Consider the following 9,421-nt stretch of genomic DNA (forward strand, 5'->3'; position numbering starts at 1 on the left):
GCTAATCATACAAGGTTTTCAATAAACATGAATTACATATTTCTAAACCATTTTACAAACAAGTTTTAACTGACATAAATTGTGACAACCCTCATAATTACATGTATCTGTACGATTAATTAATATTAAATTGTGCTTAATGACTGTGTTTAATTACAACTGATGACGTATCTGCTTTATGATTTCTGCATTTTTCAGCATTTTAACATACTAATCTTGTGCAGAAAATTGACAAAATGGTCTTGTATGCTTTCCTAAGTGTTGGGAATTAAAAGTGTTACAAATAGTTACATAAAAGACACTATACGGAACAACTTAGCACTTTAACCAAACGGTATCTTACCGAACAACAGGACATTACCCGGAACACCAAAATTTTGCTAGAAACATTGTTTTATTATTTTTGGACTAGCTATGGTCCCCGAATTCCCCAAAACATTATATAAAGTGTCATACAAATAATACACTAGATGTTACACTCAAAACGCTAACTATTTACCTACTTACCCACAAAATTTACAATTAACCCCTCCATATCAAAACTTACGGCCCAAGTGGGGGACCCCACTCATAGATTTTGTTTCATATTATATTAGATTGTTGCTTGTGTATCTTGCCAAGATATTGTAAGAAATCTTATAAGTATGGTGGCCTAGATACTAAATCATTCCATATCTTCATTCTCTCACTTCACAAGATCACACCACTCCCTCAACTCCTCTCTCTCCCTCTCGGCCATAGAAGCTGCCGCCACCACCACCACCTTGCAACCACCATCACTCCATTTTTAAGCTTAATTCAAGTACTAGAAGGTGTTACATGGGGCTTGGAGTTTGAAGAACTTGAAGAACCTTCATCTTTAGCTTTCATTCACCATCTTCTTCATCATTTTCCCTAGTGATCTTCCCTAGCCTTTGAGCTAGCTGTAAGCTTCTTGTTATTAGATTTTATTTCTTATTTTTGTTAGTTAAAAGATATATATTGTTATGTAACTTAAGAACACTAAAAGAAAATAAACAACAACCATAAACATAAAGTTACATAAAGATGAAACATGGTGAAATGTTGTTAGTATGATATTGTTTAGTAAATAGATGATGATTGCTTGTTGATTTCTTGGTAATGTGATGTTAATCACCATATTGAACTTGTTAGAGGATGATTAGAAACATGATTTAACAAGATTAAGAGATGATTATGTGTTTACATAAAATAATCATCTTCTAATAAAAATATGAACTTGATAAATAGAGATGATTTCTTGAAATATAGCAAAACATAATGAGTTGGTGATCATGTAGATCCGAGATTTACAAATGACTTTTCTAAACAGACCAAGTTCAAAAGACGGATTTTTGAAGGATCATAACTATTACATACACTTACACTATTTTTTCAAATCAAATAAGTGTAAGGATGCTAGTAAATCAATAAGATGTGGTAAATAAACATTTTTGAAAAATGTATTCACAAGTTGTGAATATCTAGAAATCCTGAGAATGAGATTTTAACAAAAGTAAATACATTTTGGAAGGTAACTAAACCCACTACACACTTTACCAAGTTACTACGCGTTTTTGTGAAATATCAAGTTCATGATTATTATATAAAGCATATAGCTTTTGCTCTTGGTGATGTAAAGTGTTTGATGATGGTTACTGTGATTATTTTGAAAAGAAAAATGATATGCTAAATAGCATGGACACCTCCATTTAGAAAGGAAACTATGGCGAAATTTTCTAAAAATTCCAACACCTAGAAAATATTTTCTAACAAGTGTTAAAAGTGTATTTTTAACTATGATTTTCCGCAAAAGTCAGGGTGTGACATTAGAATTATGTGGTACGTGATAGAAGTAATGAGTAGATAAACCGTGTGTAGGATACGTGTTATGCATGCACGTGAAACTGATTATTATCTGTACCTTGTTAGGACGTGCTTGATTCCTGATTATTAGAGTAACTAATCTAACCGAGCAAACCAAGGTGAGTTCACACACTTTCTAAGGCATGGGATTCCCGGTGGTTGGGAATGGGGTTAAAGAACTAAAACGGAACCTACATATGCTCCTTGGGTAGGATATGTACCGCCACCCTCCATGGGTAGGATGCCAATATAAATTCTGCGTATTCTCCTTGGGTAGAATATGTACGTTTGTCCTCCTTGGGTAGGATAACAACTTTAACTTACTAGACAAAACTCTATCATTAAGTCCCTCATTTTATATCAACTTAATCGCCGAGGCCGTTGGCGAGTGGGTCATTAGTTAATAGCGCTATTAGGTTTGACAAACCTCACACCGTGCCGGTCGGACGGGCGTGTGCTAATGGATCATGGCAAACAGTCAATGATGATAGACATTGACTTAGGCCACAACTTAATTTCGTCAGTAGTCGATATGGTAACGGTCTAGTGGTTCACACGGGGAAGCCCCCACTGATTATGGATATGGTTTGGGGAAAAACAAAGATACTAGTCAACTCGTGGTTTACGAAACAACTTATGGTTTTCAAAACCAACTTTCAAAACTAAACAACCAACTGTGAACTCGCTCAACTTTGTTGTTGACTCCTTGATTACATACCTTGCAGGTCGTTAGGTATTTATGGAGCTTTCACGAGGAGACGTGATTGTTGTGGGGCATGGACAGTGGTGTGCCATGCTAAACATTTAAAACTTTATGAACTTATTGAACTCATGTTTTGGTTTTACGTTTTCTGCTTCCGCTGTTTAATTAGAACCTGGCAAACTCGTTTTTGAACACCAATTATATTGCGTGGTTGGATTTTATCTATTTTAAATACATTGTTCAATATGATTGGTGGCTTGATCCTGGTCAGTCACGCCTCCATGCGGTGATACTCCGCTTGTGGATTTTGGGGGTGTGACAGATTGGTATTAGAGCCAAAGGTTATAGTGAACTTGGTTTTTAAAAAGGAAAAAGCTTTTTGACAAAACCAGACTATAACCTGTACAGTGCTCAACGATCCACAACGATGCTTCGCTCCACATGCAAGACTCAACACACTATAGGTAATATGGATTGTGTTTGTATTGCCTGCCTGTTTGTTAAGTAGTGCATCATTTATGGTATACTTAGTTGACATAGCCACTGACTGAAAACCCTGTGTGCTTACTCTCGCCTGTCATCCCATTGTTACACACTTATGCGACACCCTTCTTACCTGTGTTTCCCTCCATGTGAAGATCATGAGTGGGCGTCTCAACTTGACTCAGGATTAGCTGACAACCTTGATTAATGAACGGGTTGCTGAAGCTTTAGCAACCCAAACAGGGAGTCAACCCATGCACCCTCAAACACGCATAGGCACCTTCAAGGCATTCTTGGAATGCAAACCTCCCACTTTCGACGGCACTGGAGGGGCAATCGGCCTTCTACACTGGATTCGAACAATTGAATATACAATCGAAGAAAGTGAAAGCCCTGCCAGCAAATGAGTAGAGTACGCTACTGGCATGTTGCAAGGGAAAGCGTATTCTTGGTGGAACGCACAAGTTCAGATGCTCGGGTTGGCAGATGCGCATGCCGCCCTCTTGAGCGACTTCAAGGATTTGATTAAGGAAGAATTCTGCCACGTGGACGACATTCGGAAACTTGAAATAGAGTATTATGGTTTGAAGATGGAAGGATCAGAGATTGAGGCGTACACAAAGAGGTCCAACGACTTGGCTGCCTTATGTCCTGACTTGTCACAACCCATATCTAGACGAATCAAGCTATACCTCAGAGGCTTAGTCCTGGAAATCCAAGGGTCTGTAATTGCGGCCAACTTCCCACAATCCAGCAAGTCGTTCGCTTGGCGCACCAACTCACCGATCAAGCGGTGAAAGAGGGCAAGTTGCCCAAGCGTAACTTTTCCAATGCAAATGCTCTTATTAGTAACAAGTATATCTAGGGTGATCACCAAGGTGAGGGTCCTAGCTCTATACAGCAGGACCCGCACAGGAAACTCATACAGCAGGGGCTGAACTACCAAAATCAGAGGGGATACCTAGGGAATAAATCGAGATGCCACAAGTGCCAACGACACCACAGCGGGTCATGTGCGGGATCGTGTTGCCATCGGTGCAAGAAGATGGGACATATGGCTAGAGACTGTAGGAGCCCATATCCTGCAAACCGGAACCAGCACCAGCAGCAGGGTAGCAAGAAGGGGCGTTTTCGATGTGGAGCTGAAGACCACCTCAAGAGGAACTGTCCGCAGATGAGGCAGAATCGTGACAACAGCAGCAACTAGGGCAACGAGAACAATAATGGAGACAATAATGATAACCATAGGGCTGATGAGCGTGAGTTCCTGAATGGACAAGGAGAAGAAAGAAACAACCCCAACGTTGTGTCGGGTAAGTTCCTACCAGACAATTTCTTTGTTTCTATTTTAGTTGATTCGGGTGACAATGCTAGATATGTGTTCCTAAGAGTTAGTCAGATGCTTAAGCGTACCCCATTACCCTTAAAACACCAAACATGTTGTAGAACTAGTTAATGGTAAAAGTCTTGAGGGCACAAACATAGTTAAGGGTTGTAACCTCGCTTTAACTGGTCAGACCTTCTCTATCGACCCTATCCCCTTCATACTTGGTAGCTTCGACGTCGTTATCGGGATGGATTGGTTGACTCATCATTGAGTAGAGATTCTTTGTAAGGAGAAATCGTCCGCATTCCTCGTTCTGGTGAAGAACCTCTTATTATTCGTAGCAACAAGAGTAGCGCTGTGGTGAACATCATCTTTTTCCTTAAGCCCAGAAGTGCTTACGAAAGGGCCACACTGTCATCCTAGGTCTTGTTAGTGACACCTCGACGAAAAGAAAAGGAGATAGAAGATACCCCGATTGTACACGACTTTCCTGAAGTATTCCCTGAGGAATTACCTGGCCTTCCGCCTCATCATCAGGTCGAATATCAAATCGAGCTAGCTCCTGGAGCAGCACCAATAGCTCGTGTCCACTCAGCTTCAGGAACTTTTGGGCAAGGGTTTCATTCATCCTAGCTCTTCGCCTTGGGAAGCTCCAGCGTTGTTCGTGAAGAAAAAGGACGGTGCCTTCCGCATGTGCATTGATTACCACGAACTCAACAAGGTGACCGTGAAGAATCGCTACTCTCTCTCCCTCATATTGACAACCTGTTCGACCAATTGCAAGGGAGACATTTGTGATTTATTTTGGAACTTCTTCGTAAAGGACAGCTTACGCTAAGATCTCGAAATGTGACTTTTGGCTTCGCGAAGTCCATTTCCTAGACCACGTGTTTGATAAGGATGGGATTAATGTTGATCCATCCAAGGTTGACTCAGTCAAGAACTAGCCTGCAAATCTTGGGATTTGTAGGATGCTACAGAAGGTTTACCAGGGATTTCTAGAAGTTTGCGCAGTCCCTCACTGTCCTTACTCAGAAGGGTGTCACCTACCATTGGGGTGATGCTCAGGAATCCACATTTCAACGATTAAAGCTGAAACTTTGAAGCGCACCTATCCTCTCGTTACCCGAAGGCACAGAAGATTTTGTGACGCGCCAGTCCAAGGACTTGGTGTCATATGATGCAACGTGAGGAAGACATTGCTTACACATCACGCCAACATAAAGTTCACGAAAAGAACTACACTACGCACGACTTGGAGTTGGGAGCAGTGGTTTTTGCTCTTAAGATATGGACACATTACCTGTACGTTACCAAGTGCACCATCTACACCGATCACAGGAGTCTCCAGCATATCTTCAAGCAAAAGGAGTTAAACATGAGACAACGTTGCTGGGTCGAGCTCTTGAATGATTAAGAATGCGCGATCAAGTACCACCCGGGCAAAGCCAATGTTGTGGCCGACGCCCTCAGTCGAAAGGACACTACACCTAAGCGCGTGCGAGCGCTATAACTTACCATCCAATCTAGTCTTCATACCCAGATACGAGATGCTCAGGTCGAAGCATTGAAAGTAGAAAACATCAGGGCTGAGTCCTTACGAGGATCGAGGAAGCGGTTAGAACAAAAGGAAGACGGCGCCTACTATGTAACAGGGCGCATCTGGGTCCCACTTTACGGAAACTTACGTGAGCTTGTGATGGATGAAGCGCACAAGTCTCGTTACTCAGTACATCTTGGTTCGGATAAGATGTACCACGACTTAAAGACTACATACTGGTGGCCTAGCATGAAAGCCAACATAGCAACCTACGTCAGTAAATGTTTGACTTGTGCGAGAGTCAAGGTCGAATACCAGAAACCATCAGGCCTACTTCAACAACCAGAGATACCTAAATGGAAATGGGAGCAAATTTCCATGGATTTCGTTACTGGCCTGCCTAGATCTCAACGCGGAAATGACACTATTTGGGTGATAATGGATCGATTGACTAAGTCTGGACACTTCTTGGCTATCAAGGAAAGAGATAAGTTTTCTACCCTAGCAGACATCTACCTAAAGGAAGTATTATCAAGGCACGGAGTGCCAACCTCCATCATTTCTGACCGTGACTCACGTTTTACATCTGAATTGTGGCAAGCTATGCACAAGTCCTTTGGCTCTCGATTAGACATGAGCATGGCATATCATCCACAGACGGATGGGCAATCTAAACGCACCATCCAAACCCTTGAAGACATGCTTAGGACATGTGTAATCGACTTTGGTAATGGCTAGGAAAAACACCTCCCGTTAGTGGAGTTTTTGTATAACAACAGTTACCACCCCAGTATCCAGGCCGCTCCGTTCGAGGTATTGTACGTACGGAAGTGCTGATCACCTCTTTGTTGGGCAGAGGTTGGCGACATTCAAATCACAGGCCCAGAACTTGTAGTAGATACAACCGAGAGGATTGCTCAGATACGATAACGAATGGCGGCAGCTCATGACCGTCAGAAAAGCTATGCTGATAAGCGAATAAAACCACTCGAGTTCCAGGTTGGGGATCGGGTGCTACTTAAAGTCTCACCTTGGAAAGGTGTAGTTCGATTTGGCAAACGAGGCAAACTCAACCCACGATAAGTTGGACCCTTCGAAATCATTGAGAAAATTGGCAAGGTGGCCTACAGGCTGAATCTACCGGCAGAACTCAGCGGAGTTCACAATGTTTTCCATGTGTCGAATTTGAAGAAGTGCCTGTCGGATGAGACCCTCATAGTTCCTCTCAAGGAGCTCACTATCGACGATCAGCTGCGATTCGTCGAGAAACCGGTAGAGATTACTGATCGAGATGTTAAGGTTCTCAAGCGTACCAGAATACCTCTTGTTCGAGTTCGTTGGAACTCCCGTCGTGGCCCAGAGTATACCTGGGAACGGGAAGACCAAGTGAAACTCAAGTATCCCCAGTTGTTAAAGAAAAGTGCAACAACTACTGAGGTTGAAGATAGTGCATAATTTTGGGATGAAATTCCAAACCAACGGGGGGATGATGTGACACCCCAGGAAAACTAGGAAACCACGCAACTTAACTAGCTTCCTCAGTAACCACGTGCTAAATTTCGGGACGAAATTTTCTTAACAGGGGGAGAATGTGACAATCCTCATAATTACATGTATCCGTACGATTAATTAATATTAAATTATGCTTAATGACTGTGCTTAATTACAACTGATGACGTAACTGCTTTATGATTTTTGCATTTTTCAGCATTTTAACACACTAGTCTTGTGCAGAAAATTGACAAAATGGTCTTGTATGCCTCCCTAAGTGTTTGAGAATTAAAAGTGTTACAAATAGTTACATAAAAGACACTATACGGAATAACTTAGCACTTTAACTAAACGGTATCTAACCGAACATTACCCGGAACACCAAAATTTTGCCAGAAACATTGTTTTATTATTTTTGGACTAGTTATGGTCCCCGAATACCCCAACGCATTATATAAAGTGTCATACAAATAGTACACTAGATGTTACACTCAACACCCTGACCATTTACCTACTTACCCACAAAATTTACAATTAACCCCCCCATATCAAAACTTACTGCCCAAGTGGGGGACCCCACTCATAGATTTTGTTTCATATTATATTAGATTGTTGCTTGTGTATCTTGCCAAGATACTGTAAGAAATCTTATAAGTATGGTGGCCTAGATACAAAATCATTCCATATCTTCATTCTCTCACTTCACAAGATCACACCACTCCCTCAACTCCTTTCTCTCCCTCTCGGCCATAGAAGCTGCCGCCATCACCACCCCCTCGTAACCACCATCACTCCATTTTTAAGCTTAATTCAAGTACAAGAAGGTGTTACATGGGGCTTGGAGTTTGAAGAACTTGAAGAACCTTCATCTTTAGCTTTCATTCACCATCTTCTTCATCATTTTCCCTAGTGATCTTCCCTAGCCTTTGAGCTAGTTGTAAGCTTCTTGTTACTAGCCTTTATTTCTTATTTTTGTTAGTTAAAAGATATATATTGTTATGTAACATAGAACACTAAAAGAAAATAAACAACAATCATAAACATAAAGTTACATAAAGATGAAATATGGTGAAATGTTGTTAGTATGATATTGTTTAGTAAATGGATGATGATTGCTTGTTGATTTCTTGGTAATGTGATGTTAATCACCATATTGAACTTGTTAGAGGATGATTAGAAACATGATTTAACAAGATTAAGAGATGATTATGTGTTTACATAAAATAATCATCTTCTAATAAAAATATGAACTTGATAAATAGAGATGATTTCTTGAAATATAGTAAAACAAAATGAGTTGGTGATCATGTAGATCCGAGATTTACAAATGACTTTTCTAAACAGACCAAGTTCAAACGACAGATTTTTGAAGGATCATAACTCTTACATACACTTACACTATTTTCAAATCAAATAAGTGTAAGGATGCTAGTAAATCAAGAAGATGTGGTAAATAAACATTTTTGAAAAATGTATTCACAAGTTGTGAATATCTAGAAATCCCGAGAATGAGATTTTAACAAAAGTAAATACATTTTGGAAGGTAACTAAACCCACTACACACTTTACCAAGTTACTAAGCGTTTTTGTGAAATATCAAGTTCATGATTATTATATAAAGCATATAGTTTTTGCTCTTGGTGATGTAAAGTGTTTGTTGATGGTTACTGTGATTATTTTGTAAAGAAAAATGATATGCTAAATAGCATGGACACCTCCATTTACAAAGGAAACTATGGCGAAATTTTCTAAAAATCCCAACACCTAGAAAATATTTTCTAACAAGTCTTACAAGTGTATTTTTAACTATGATTTTCCGCAAAAGTCAGGGTGTGACATTAGAATTGTGTGGTACGTGATAGAAATGATGAGTAGATAAACCGTGCGTAGGATACATGTTATGCATGCACGTGAAACTGATTGTTATCTGTACCTTGTTAGGACGTGCTTGATTCCTGATTATTAGAGTAACTAATCTAACCGAGCAAACCAAGGTGAGTTCACACACTTT

The sequence above is a fragment of the Helianthus annuus genome, chromosome 2 (genome assembly GCF_002127325.2).
Source record: "Helianthus annuus cultivar XRQ/B chromosome 2, HanXRQr2.0-SUNRISE, whole genome shotgun sequence".
NCBI classification, from domain to species: domain Eukaryota; kingdom Viridiplantae; phylum Streptophyta; class Magnoliopsida; order Asterales; family Asteraceae; genus Helianthus; species Helianthus annuus.